The sequence below is a fragment of the Pelodiscus sinensis genome, chromosome 30 (assembly GCF_052426305.1).
Source record: "Pelodiscus sinensis isolate ZL-2025 chromosome 30, ASM5242630v1, whole genome shotgun sequence".
NCBI lineage: Eukaryota > Metazoa > Chordata > Testudines > Trionychidae > Pelodiscus > Pelodiscus sinensis.
The window spans coordinates 5903012-5916309 of record NC_143081.1 but is presented as its reverse complement, the minus strand read 5'-3'; the positions used below and the strand labels follow the sequence as shown (position 1 = coordinate 5916309).

The following is a 13298-nucleotide window of genomic DNA, read 5'->3' as shown; positions in this document are numbered from 1 at the left end:
CACATGAGCTGGCTTCCCTCTGTCCACTCGCCGCCCTGCTCCAGGGTGACTGGCACAGGCCTGTCCTCGGGGGTCACACCCACCCTTCCGCTGGCCTTGATCTCTGGCCAGGGTCTCTCGGGCCGGGGCCATGAACCCAGCGAGCCTTCTCTGGACAGCCAGGGCAGCTCCCACACCCGACGCTCCATCCAGGGAGGCCTTCCCCTCCCATAACTCTCTCAGCAAGCCCAGAGGGTCCTCTATCTGGGGTAGAGACCCCCAAGCCGCTTTCCTACTGTCTTGGGCCTGCCCGCCACTCTGGCAGGAGTCACAGGACCGGCAGTACCGCTGCACGGCTGTAAAGATTCCCGGCCAATAGAAGTGCTGGAGCAGCCTCAGCCGGGTGCTCCGGATCCCCCGGTGGCCCCCAACGGGGACATCGTGGGCCAAATACAGCAGCTTGAGGCGATACTTTCGGGGGACGACCAGCTGCCGCTGGACCCCCCATGCCCTCGCCTTCCTGGGGGGAAGCCATTCACGGAACAGGAGTCCACGCTCCCGCAGGAATCTCTCCTGGCCACCTCTCCCCCGGGGCTGAGCTGCACGGAGGCCAGCCTGGTCCCTCAGCCTCTGCAAGGAGGGGTCTGCCTGCACCTCAGCCTGGAATTCAGCTGCTGAGGCAGGGTTCGGGACCTGTTCCCCACCTTTGCCTAGGTCCGGAGTCCCAGCCTGGCTGGACCCCATGTCCACTGGGATGGGACCCTGAGGACGCTGCCCGGAGTCCTTCCCTGGACCCAGGTTGTCAGCCCCCTGCTGGGTCTGGCTCCGGGTAGTGACTAGAGCCCGCTGGGATTCATGGGGCCACTCCTCTAGGTCATTCCCCATCAGCACCTCGGTGGGCAAGTGCGGGTGCACCCCCACTTCCTTGAGGCCCTCCTTGGCCCCCCATTTCAGATGCACCCTGGCTACAGGCACCTTAAATGGGGACCCGTCTATGCCCTTCAGGGTCAGCTGGGTATGGGGTAGTATCCGCTCTGGGGCCACTATGTCGGATCGGGCCAGAGTCACCTCCGCCCCCGTGTCCCAGAAGCCCGTCACCTTCCTACCATCCACCTCCAGGAGTATGAGGCACTCGCTCCGCAGGGGCCGTCCTGCCCCCATCCGGTACACAGAGAAATCCGCCTCCTGAGAATCAGACCTCCCAGGGGAGGTGCACTGAGCATCCTTCCCCTCTCTCTGAGCTGAGGGTTGCCTGCCAGCCCCTGCCTCTGGGGCAGCCTGCCCTTCCTCCCGCCCCAGCCAGTTAACCCTGGAAAGTCCCCGGTCCTGGGACCTGGTGCACTGAGCCCTCTTGTGGCCTTTTTGCCCACAGCGCTGGCAAGTTAGGCTTTGGGCTGTCTCTGTCCAGGGCCTGGCTGGTTCTCTGGGGTATCGATGACTGGTCCTGGTCCCTGGGGCTCACCTCGGACGTGTCTCTCTCCGTTGCTCCGCCGAGAACCGGTCTCTGCGCGATTCTCTTTCTCTCCGGAACTCCCGTTCACCCCCAGACCGGCTCTCCATGAACTCATCCGCCAATCTCCCGGCCTCCTGGGGGTTCTCTGGTCTCCGGTCCTTGAGCCACAGCCTCAGTTTGGGTGGGCACGCTTCATAGAGCTGCTCCATCATGACCAGCTTGAGCAGCTCCTCTGCAGTCTGGGCTCCGACTCCAGACACCCATTTGCGGCAGTATTGCGCTAGGCGGGAGGCCAGGTCCACATAGGTCTCCCGTGCTCCTTTCTGTACCCCCCGGAACTTCTTCCTGTACATCTCCGGCGTCAGCCCGAACTTTTGCAGCAGGGCCTCCTTGACTCGGTTGTAATCCCCTGGCTGTAGGTCCTCCAGCTGACTGAGAACTCCGGCCGCCTCCTGGTTCAGTGCGGGGATGAGCGCCTGCAGCCAGTCAGCTGGTGGGACCCGTTGCAGTCCACAGGCCCTCTCAAAGGAGCTGAGGAACCCTTCTATGTCTCCCATGCACTTCAATTGGGCCACCACGAGCCTCTCGAAGCGTCTCGCAGTCCCGGGACCCTGGGGCCCATCTGCACTTGGCGCAGCCGGTGCCCTGCTGGTTCTCCGCTCTGCCATGGCCAGCTCATGCTGTCGCTGCCTCTCTCAGTCCTGGCGATCCCTTTCTCGGTCCTGGCGGTCCCTCTCTCGGTCCTGGCGCTCCTTCTCTCAGTCCTCTACTTCCAATTCCTTGAACCGCAGCTCGATCTCCAGCCGCCGCAGCTCCGCTGGGCTGGTCCCTGCCCTAGATGGTCTAGGGCTTGCAGGCCTCCCGGGAGACGCTTTCTCATCTCTCCGGTGGGTTCCAGTGCTCCTCCCCCTCTCTGAGCCTGACACACTCTCGGGGGGGGGGGGGGTCTGGCTGCTTCCCCTGGGGACAAGATCCTGGCCCTGTGGCTGGTCATTCTCTTCCAGCTGGACAATCAGCTGGGCCTTGGCTGCTTTCCGCACAGGCAAGCCCCTCTCTCTGCACAGCCCCACCAGCTCTGCCTTCAAGAGTCAGGCATAGGCCATTGGCCCGCTGGTCCCCTCGGTGCAGACTCACCAGTCTAGTGCTGCAGTGCCCCACGACACCCAGGAACCGCTTCGCTCTGCCTCCAGCACGCCTGGCACCAGGGCTCTTGCGTCTACGGCGCCTTGTCGCTCGCCGCTGGAAGCTCCATCCATGGGATGCAGTGCATCCCACTTCTGACACCAGTGTGACGGTGCGTTGGGGTTCGCCCGTCTCCTGCACCCCAAAATGGCACAAACAGACTGCACCAGCCAGTGGAATAGAGGAAGTTTATTGCCTCTCCAGGATACAGCACAGCACACATGGAATCTGGTCACAGAGCTGGGCTAGGATGCCTCAGGCCCCCTTGAGATGGGGGAGACTGGGCCCCTAAACTCCAGCCCCTTTCCCTAGGCTGTCTCCTCCATGCTTCCAGACAGCCACTAACCAACTCTCTTCCAGGCCTGCCCCCCAGCCAGGGCAGCATTCCACCTTCCTTTGTTCCTCTCCATGGGGGGTGTCTGGCCATAGTGGTTTGCAAAATGACTCATCCTGTTTTGCTGGGTCGTGGTACCCACGGCAGCCAGTGGGGGTTACCCCAGAGCCAGCAGCATAGAAACCAGCCAGGTACCCCCACTACGTCACAGAAACATAATCGCTGTAGAGAGCCGCTCGCTCCAGGAGGCCTTAAATAAGGCACTGACCCATTAAAATTGGGGTGGATGGTCACCCCAGGGATCACGGCTCTTTTTGGACGTGGATCATTGCTCCCGACCAATGGGAGCTAAGATAGCACAGTTGTGGCCCCATCGCCGTTACACACTTCCAGGTGAATCGGATGAGCGATCTCTGAACATCCCCTCTCTATTCAGCATGTGCAGCTGGATGGGGGGACTCAAAACCAACCGGAAAGACTATTCCTTTAGAAGGAATAGCCGAATTGGCTCTGGGTCACACGCTGGTTCACTCAGGGCAGTGTGACTGCTTTCCACCGCGCACCGCTCCCTGCCTAGAGCTCTGGTCTGTTTATACCCACCCAGTAAAATCTGCATCCGCATGCAAATCCCTGCCCCGGAGGTGCCTGGTTAAATACCAGCCCCTGCTTCTAGGAACCTTAGTATCTCCCCAGACACAGCCCTGCCCGGCCCTGCCCGCTGGGGCGTGTCGCTCATTGCATGCAAACAAGAATGAAGTTTCTGTGGCTTTTCCTTTCATTGTTCTCGGCTCTCAGCTGTGAGTGTTTTACAGAGAATTGGGGAAAGGGCCAGAGATTTGAGAGGAGCTAATTTGTTCCCTGTTTTCTTTCCCTTTTCCCAGGCGTCCTCTCTCAGGTGCAGCTGGTCCAGTCGGGCCCAGGGACAGTGGAGCCCGGAGAGACCCTCACCCTGACTTGCGCTGTCTCTGGAGATACTGTGGATATTGACTATGGTTGGAGCTGGATCAGGCAGCCTGCAGGGAAGGGGCTGGAGTGGATGGGACGTGGGTACAATAGCATCACCAGCGACTATGGCGTCAACGAGGTATGGGAAACAGACTACGCCCCGTCTCTCCAGGGCCGAGTCACCATCTCTGAGGACATCGCCAGGTACCAGGTCTCGCTGCACCTCCGCTCGCTGACAGCTGCGGACACCGGCACCTATTACTGCGCCGGAGACACAGTGACACGGCGCCCAGCGGGGCTCGTACAAAAAGGGGAAGCGGCTTCTCAGCAGCGCAGGGAGCCAGTGAGAACCGACAGAGCCGAGAAACCCCCATTAACATCCACAGAAGTGGACGGGAAATGCCAAGGGGGGATGGGAGGGAAATTCTCACACAGATTTGGGGCGAGGGGGCGTCCCGAGGAGGAGGCTCAGGAGCGTTAGTGACACGCACCAGCCCCTGCCCAGGGAAACCGACCAGCCGCTCTCCCAAGGGCTTTGCGGGCAGCGACACGGGGCGGAGCCGGGGCACCCACGGGAAGGGGATTTCCCAGCGCCTGGGGACCTACTAAGGCTGCGGATCTGTGGGGGGATTCCCGTTCTCCTCCCCTGCCCGGGAGGTCGCGTCCCAGGCTGGGATCCCCTTGTGCAGACTCAGCTCCCACCCTGGCCCCTTTTCCATTCACTCTGGGCAACCCACGTGCAAATCCCCGCCCGGCGGGTTCCTCTTGTGATACCAGCCCCTGGTTCTATTAGACTCAGTCTCCCCGCAAAGACCCTGCCCCGGCCCTGCCCGCTGGGCTCAGTTTGCACCGTCACTGAAGAGGAACCTGCTGCTGATTTTCCTCTTTGTGCTGGAGGCCCCTTCAGTACGTGGCTACTCGGGATCTGGGGGGGGGAGAGGGGTTCCTGCTGCACTGGCTGCAGTAGCGGAAAGATTCCAGGAACCTAAGGGAATGAGGTACTCGTGTCCCAGTGCAATTGAGTGCCGGTTGGGTGCCTCACTCCCTTAGGCCCGTTTTGGGGTGTTTCATTTTCACCATCTACGGAATCTTGGATTCCAGCGCTGGGCTCGGCAGCCCGCAGGGAGACACGTGGTACAGACCGAGGAGCTGGAACACGAACTACGCCCCCCACCCCCAAGACCGAGTCACCACACAGAGGAGGCGGCTTAACAGGTCTGGGGACGGAGGGGGATGGGCAGGGCTGGGACGCACTGGGGTGGAGACAGACAGACTGGGCGGTGCCATGTTTCACTTGGGGCGCCCTATTTAAGTAGCAGATGGTGGGGACCAGGAGAACAGACCCACTAGTCGCTGAGCTACTCACTTCTGTTCCGTGTCTCAGTGCGAATGGGGAATCCCTCCCCCTCCCTTCTCGGCCCGCCTCCTCCGGCCAGTGCGTATTTGGGGGACGGGAGCTAAGGGCTCCAGCCTGGGGCTCACACACCGGGATTCGCTTCACTGATCCCTCGCGGCCTCCCTGTGTGAGCGCTGACAAGTCCCGCAGAGTCAGATCCTTAGAGGTGTCCGGCCACCCAGGGACGCAGAGAGGGGCCCGGCGGGATTTTTAGAAGTTTCCAGGCGTGTAACGCCCAGTGATTTACGTGGGAGCTGCACGTCCCTTTGGTGACCCTCCCTCGGCATCTGTCTGTGTCTTCAGGGACCTGCAAAGCCCAGACAACCTGGCCCTGGCGCCTTCCAGAAATAGAAGGGGCAGATGATTCATTGCCCTTGACCTGCAGGGGGAGTTAGCGCCTCCTTCGCTCACGCTCTTTGGCATAGTCCGTGAGGTACCGCTCTGTGTACTGAGGCACCTGTGTAAATCCGACCCGTGGGGAACCTGGTGTGAAGTGGGGCTGAGAGCACCTCGCTGCCTCACAAGGGCGCTGTGAGGACAAGCACACTACAGAGATTACGGTAATGGGGTGGTAGAATCACTCGGACAGCTGGCTCTGGGATGTAATTCAGGGCTGGATCAATAGGTATGAAAAATACTCCCCCAGCTGTGTTTTTCCAAGTTCAGCTGGTCCAGTCCGGTCTAGGGAGGGGGGAGCCGTTTCGGCTTTCCTCAGGGATCTGTGCTGTGTCGGATTACTCCCTCGCCAGCGTCCACACTGGGCACTGGCTCCCAGGACACAGCTGGGGTAAGTATTGTGCATAAACACTGGGCCAGGGGCTGAATGTTCTCCGTGTCAAGTGCACACCTGCAGTGACACCTCCAGGACTCCAGACTGCCCTCTGCCTTGGAGCTGCCCGACCGCGAGAGTCCTGCTTGCTCTTCAGGGTGTGGGAGGGAGAAAGGGGGCACTGATGTCCGTGTCCCTTCTCCCCCCACTCCTGTACCTGATCTTCACACAGAGAGAAGGGGCGGAGGGAGAGTTGAAATGCAAATCTGTTACTCACACACGGTGACACAAGACCTATTGATGCTCCTGCGAAAACCCAGGCTGCAGAACCCGCGGCCGCCACGCGAGGGCAGCAGAGACACAAAGAACCGGGCGCTGGGCACAGAACGGGAACGAGTTTCGGTGGGTGAAATCCAAACCCGCGGGGAGATTTTAAATCTTTTCATTGCCAAGCAACGTTCCCCCCTTTGCTTCCCCTGGGCCTGCGGGGCAGACCTCGCTGGCTGCCTCTGCCAGTCCCGTGGGGGCGGGAGCCCTGTTCCCACGGCCCGGCTCGCATTGCAGGTCGGGCACTTTCACTGAAGCGAAACGTGGTTGGTGGGATTCGTTCCCACGTTGCTCCTGCGCTCCCAGCTCCCTTGGATCCACCCCCGGCCGGGAGTCAGAATCCCCGCGGCCTGCGCTCTGCAGGAAGTCAGGCTGAGTGGTGAGAGCGGTCCCTTCTGCCCTGCGCTCTGTGCCAGTGCCCGCGGGGCGGAGGGAGCTGGAGGGAGAAACGCGCAGACACGGTCAGTCCAGGGGCAGTTGTCAGAGGGGCTACAATCAGACAGGATGTGCGGGGCGCTCTGTATCTACGGGCCTTGGGCGTCTAGGAACATAGCACTTCGCAGCCACGTTTCTAACGCAATCGTGGCAGCGAGCGGCAGTTTTCACCCACCCGCCAGCCTGATACTCGGAGAGTTTGTCGCCCACAATCCCCCGCTTCTAGCAGCAAATCGGTGTCTGGGCCTGACACCAAAGGCTGGGATGTTAGTCGGTGTCTTTGCCTTGACTCCACGATTCCCGCCTTCACGAGCAGCACGTGGGCATCGGCTGTAGAGCCGGGTCTGGCTTGACAGGGCAGGGTGCTGAGCACAGGTAGCCCGGGCGGGACCTATCCGGAGCCGTGTGAGTATTCAGATGTGTCCGCGCGGAGCATTGTGGGAGCGGGAGCGGGGTGACCAGCAGGGGCCCGATTGTGGCGAGTGCGGCTCCGGGTGGGGTCCCAAGTTGGAGCCGGAGCAGCTTGCGGCAGCAGGAAGCGGTGTCGGCGGGGTTGTTTCAAGGTGGAAGGCGAGTCCCACCGTGATGTGAGAGTTCGGGGCGCCTGAGGGCCAGCGGGGCTTGCGGGCAGGAATGTATACTTACCTGGCAGGGGAAATACCACGCTCAGGAAGGTGGTTTTCCCAGGGTGAGGCCTATTCATTACACTGAGGATGCGCTGACTCCTGCGATTTCTCCGAATGGGGAAACTCGACTGCACAATTTGTGGTAGTGGGGGACTGCGTGCGCGCTCTCCCCCGGCTTCAGTAGTGAAAAAAAAGTTGATTTTCTTTAGAAGTACAGAGTAAAGGTAAGAGCTGGGGTTTTGGCTCGCTCTGCGGAGGTAGATTGTGTTGTTTAAAGAGCGCTGGTAGCAGAGTATCTAGAGCGGGGCTCTGTGTGTTACTTGGGCTTATGTCTTCATTGCTTTTGAAATTCCGTTCGAGGAGTTTCATTTATTTCCCCCATTGAGTTGGGTTTTTTGCTCGTTTCCGTTTCTGCATTTTTCTCTTGTCGGGTAGGAGAATAGTCTGATTAAAACCACGTGTTATTCTTGCTCCCTGGGAAGTTCTGATTCAACCGGCGCGCTCTCCACCCCCACTCACCTTTGGGAGCAGCTTGGCTTTTGCTCGTTCTTGCGCAGGGGTGGGCAAACACTGGACCGCGGGCCGGATCCGCTCTGCCAGGGTTAGGCACTGGCGGGTCCCCACGCTTCCGTATTTACCTGCGCCACAGCGAGTCCGGAGGATCACAGCGGAGATGCCGGGAAAATAGAGAGGCGTCGGCCCCGCAGTGGCTCACCCTGGCGAACTGCTGCCGTTTTATTCCCCACCCCATCTAGATCCTGTCTGCGCTACTAAGGCGAGGCTGGCCCAGCCCATGGCAGAGCCCTGCGCCTTTCTCTACGCCAGCAGGGGCCAAACGTTTTGGCCAGAGGGGCACATCTCGGCGTGGCGGCCAACAGCTCAGTGCCACACGCTCTCACACCCCTTGTCCTGTCTCCGTGCGACACTCACCTCCCCACACAGAACCAACCAAACCAGACCCTGCACCTCCAGCAGCTCCAGCCTGCTCCTTAGAGCCTGAGACCGACAGACACGTTCCCAACCACCCCCCTTCCTGCTGCCCCCGCCCACTTCTTACCCTGCGTCGCCATGGCCAGCGGCTTCTTCTTTGGGGTCCACCTGTCCCCCCCCCCCCCGGGGCTGCTCTGCTGCCGGCCAGTGAGCCCCAGACCCAGCGTGAGTCTCGCTCTAGCTCGGTTCTTCTCTGGGGACGTTACTTGCCCGGTCTGTGCTGGCAGGTGGCCAGGGTGACGCAGCGCTGGAGATGGGCTTGAAATAAGCCAGGACAATCCTTCCCGCTGGAGTCACTGCCGGCAGCTGGGCCGGACCTGTTCCCATCCGGGGCGAGGCCTGGGACCGCGCTGTGAATTCAGATCCAGCTGGGAAAGGCGCCTGCGCGCCCCGAGCCACTGAGCTGGGTTTGCCTGGGGCGCGTTCTATGGACCAAGCATCTCCTCCGAGCTCCGGCAGGGGCCGCTAAACCTGCTTCCTGAGTTGTCCGGGAGGGCCGGCTCTGCGCTGCGATCTGGCCAGATGGCAGCGGGACAGACACGCGGACAAAGGGACAGACAGAGAACAGGGGCGGGGGCAGAGGGAGGTTTTTCCTGGATTGGCACAAATCCCCAGAACGAGACGTTCACAATCTAGATCGGCCCCCAAAGGAATATTTTATCTCACAAGGGACAAGACTCCCTCCTACACGCAATAAGGGGAAGCGCCGCCCGTGGCCACATGGGGCCAGCAAAATGCAACGTGTGAGCCCGGGGAGAAATGTTCCCTCATGAGTGACCGGCAAACACTGGGCCGGATCGTCTCCTCTCCGGCCGGGATTTGCACAGTAAAGGGTTCATTGCCCGGCGGGTGTCTGTGGCCGCTGGGATCACGGAGGCCTGAGCTCTGGCTGTGGCCTCAAAATGCTACAGGAGTCACGTGATTATAACAACAACAGTAACACACTGGCCCCGCACTGAGGGGCCAGAGCTAGTTACAGCGCCACGCACAGTGGCTGAGATTCTCAGCCTCGAACGAAACTGCCCTGGTTTGTGCTGGCTGGAAATCTGGCCCCATTGGCCCCAAAGGAGAGAGATTGATTCATGCCGGCTGAAAATCTGGTCCCATTGATTCCATTGGAGCTATGGACAACTGATTCTATTGGATGGTTCCGCCCATTAACGTCATTGGAGCTACACTAATGTCATGGGCTGGAAATCTGGCTCCCCGGGAAATATTCTTGAAAAGCTCAGATAGAGATAAATACGGTAAAATGGTATTACGCTCTACTTAGCAGGGGTAGGTTCTCAGAGTTGTTGTAAGGGAGTTACGCTGCCAAATCTTTCTAAATTTTGATGGCACCTGTGTTTCTAATTCCCTTGGGCTTCCTTGAAATCCCAGCCAATACGACAAAAGAAGGGGCATGATTTCTCTTATCCAAATATTCCTTCCTTCCTAAGAAGGCTTCGCCATGCGCTTATGTGGGCTGAGAATTCCAAAGGCCGTTAAGAGAGTTAAATGACTAAATGCTGTTTATTTAAACTGAGTTCGGGCATCCAGATACCTTCGGCGGTTTCACATTTAGCTGATCTGAGCTCACTCCCAGAAGGGGACAGCGGTCCCAGAGAGAGATTCCCGTGTAGGCCCGCCTCAGACCTGTTATAGTCACATGGCGAAAGTCGCAGGCAAATCCCTACTCCGGCGGGTTCCTGTTTAAATACCGACCCCTGGTTCTAGGCGCCTCAGACTCCCCAAAGACACAGACCCGCGCGGTCCTGGGTGCTGGAGACAGTTTGGGCTTCACTGAAGATGAACCTTCTACTGATTTTCCTGTTCATCCTGGAGGCCTTTTCAGGTACGTGGCTATTGGGGCCCGGAGGGATCACTGACTGTAGAAGACTGTACTGACTGTAGTTCGAGGCCAGCCTAAGGGAATTAGGTGCCTGGATCCTAATGGAATTAGGTGGCAGATCATTCACGTAGGCGCCATCCAAGGTATTTCATTTTCATGTCCCCAGGGGTCTGGGGGACTGATTCACTCCGTCATTTCTGTGTTTCCCTCGCAGGTGCCCTCTCCCAAGTGCAGCTGAAGGAAACGAGCCCGGGAGCGGCGAAGCCCGGGGAGTCCCTGACACTCACTTGCACCATCTCCGGAGACTCGGTTTCCACCGACAGCCCGCGGGGAAGGGGCTGGAGTGGGTGGGGCGCACGTGGTACAGGTCTGGCCAGTGGAACACTGAATACAACAGCGCGCTGCGGGGCCGAGCGACCCTCCCCGCAGACACCGCCAGGAACCAGGTCTCGCTGCAGCTCCGCGCGCTGGCAACTGCGGACACCGGCACCTATTACTGCGCCCGGCAGCCTCACTCACACAGTGACACAGAGCAACGCGGGGCTGGTACAAAAAGGGGAAGCTGATTCTCACCGCCCCACTGAGACAATGGGAACGCAAAGAGTCGCGATCCCCCCTCGCTCCCAAACTCCGTGTGACTCGAAAGGCAGCGCCAAGGGGGGCGGGTGGGGAATCCGGCACTGAGGGCACCTCCCGGGCGGGTGCCCAGCCACCAGCCTGTGCCGGACTCCGGGGCTGTCAGCTCCGCAGAGCGGCGTTTGAACAGGCTCCGATTCTTGCAGGAAACTGAACGCGTCTTTGTGGCGGGAGAGCGAGGCGGAGGGTGGCTGGGAACTGCTGGGGAGCCGAGAATTCCCACGGTCCAGCACCAATGCGCTAAGGGTGACGTCAATGCCACGTGACTAGGCGTCGGCACGCACAGCGTGGGGATGGCAACACTGGGCGGGGGCTCCTGACACCTGGTGTCACGGCGCGTTGGGTTTTTCCCGTCTCCTGCACCCCCGTAGTGGCACGAACGGACTCCACCAGCCAGTAGAATAGAGGGAGTTTATTGCTTCTCCAGGATACAGCACAGCACACATGTCATCTGGTTACAGGAACTGGGGCAAGGAGGCCTCAGTGCCCCCCCCCCTTGAGATGGGGGGGTGGCTGAGCCCTACAATCCCAGACCCCTCCCTAGCTCCTTCTTCCCTGCTTCCCAGACCCAAACTAAAGACCGTCCCTCCCAGCCCTGCCCCCCCAGCCAGGGGCGGCATTCCACCTTCCTTTGTTCCTCTGGGGGGGGCGGGTAACTGGTAGAACAGGTTACCTCCCTGTCCCATCAGCTACTGGGCTGGGCCCTGGTACAGGCAGCAGCCAGTGGGGGTCACCCACAGCCCAAGCCTAGCAACCAGCAAGGTACCCGCACTACTTCACAACTATATGCTACCTTGATTCCGTGAAAGGCCGATTCACCATCTCCAGAGTCAACTCCAACAGCCTGCTGCACCTGCAAATGACCGGCCTGAAGCCGGAGGGACACAGAGTGAGAAGAAGCGGGTGTGAGTCACAAACCTCCCCCTGCAGTGATCAGAGAAGCCGTTTGGCGCTGGGGGCGCCCAAGCTCCATGCTTGGAAATTAAAGCGAGTTCTGAGAGAGGCTGGGAACAGAAAACCCCTTTCACTGTCGTTCTCAGCCCTCCGCCTTGAGGGGCGGCAGCTCCCGGGACAGGTCTCCAGTGGCTGAGGCGGGGATATTAGGGTGGTTCTACCTGGCACACAGACTACAGCTCCTCCTTCCAGAGCCGGGTCACCGCCTCCACTGAATCACAGCCTCCAAGGACAGCGCCAACTTCTACCTGAAAATGAACAGCCTGAGAACGGAGGACAGCGCCGTGTATTACTGCGCTAGGCACGTGCGCACACACACACACACACACACAGAGAGATTGGAACCGAATCTGAGCTAGCAGAAAAACCTCACCCTGCAGGGACCGGAGCGGGCTTTCCTGGGGGCGGCGCTCACGGAAAGGGCTCTCCCACGCCAGACAGGCCCCGCGCCCAGCTGGGTGGGGAGAAAGGCGCTGCTGAGCCCAGCTCCCGGGGGAGCGCAGGGAGAAGATGCCCAGTGGTTGTTTCCCGACGCAGGGAGAACGAACAGCTGCATCCGGCCTGGCTCTGCGGGTACCCGAGGGACTCGTTGCTCTGACCCTTCCCAGTGTGAGGCTCCCTCCTCCCAGGGAAGGCAGCGGGGAAGGGGCCCTCAGAGCAGCCAGGGGGCGGGCTGAGCCCTGAGTGAGGGTTGCTCACAGGCGAGTGGGGTCTCCGATCCCTCAGGCAGCTTCCTCCCATCTCCGGCCCATTGACATTGTCTAGTTCGAACCCCGCTCTTGTGCTGAGAGGCAATGCCAGCCTCTATTCACCTGCTGCCTGCGGCATTTCAGCGCGGAGCGTTATGAGAGGGGCTGGAACCCAGCTGTGACGTAGTGGGGGTACTTGCTGGGCTGTGGTGACCCCTGCTGTCTGGAGCAAGACCCAGCAGGGAAAGCCTCACTATGCAAAGGTGATGCCAAACTTGTTGAACCAGTGGCCAGACACCCCCCATGGAGAGAAACAAAGGAAGGTGGAAGGCTGCCCTGGCTGGGGGGCAGGGCTGGAAGTTGGTTGGTTGGTGGCTGGCTGTCTGTGAGCATGGAGGAGACAGCCTAGGGAGAGGAGCTGGAGTTTAGGGGCCCAGTCTCCCCCCAACTCAAGGGGGCCTGAGGCATCCTAGCCCAGCTCTGTGACCAGATTACATCTGTGCTGTGCTGTATCCTGGAGAGGCAATAAACTTCCTCTATTCCACCGGCTGGTGGGGTCTGTTTGTGCCATTTTGGGGTGCAGGAGACGGGGGACCCCCAACACGCCGTCACACCAGCCCAGGGCCACATTGCCACCAGCAGCAAGAGGCAGCATGTCTGAGCGTCCGGTGCTCGGGGATGGGCCGAGGGAGGCGAGGTGGGTGTGAATCCCCCCAAAGATCGGTGTGAACAGGAAGGGGAGCAGACCCGGA

General features: G+C 60.2%; 1 protein-coding gene and 1 non-coding gene across 2 annotated transcripts in view; one reads left to right on the top strand and one right to left on the bottom strand.

Moving 5' to 3' along the window:
* The window catches only part of LOC149521034 (leukocyte immunoglobulin-like receptor subfamily A member 3), a 1043054-nt gene that overhangs the window by 180922 nt on the left and 848834 nt on the right, over positions 1 to 13298 (bottom strand). The window lies entirely within an intron of this gene.
* LOC142821392 (U1 spliceosomal RNA) lies at positions 7458 to 7620 on the top strand. The gene has a single exon (XR_012898166.2). It is a non-coding gene; the product is annotated as a U1 spliceosomal RNA (small nuclear RNA).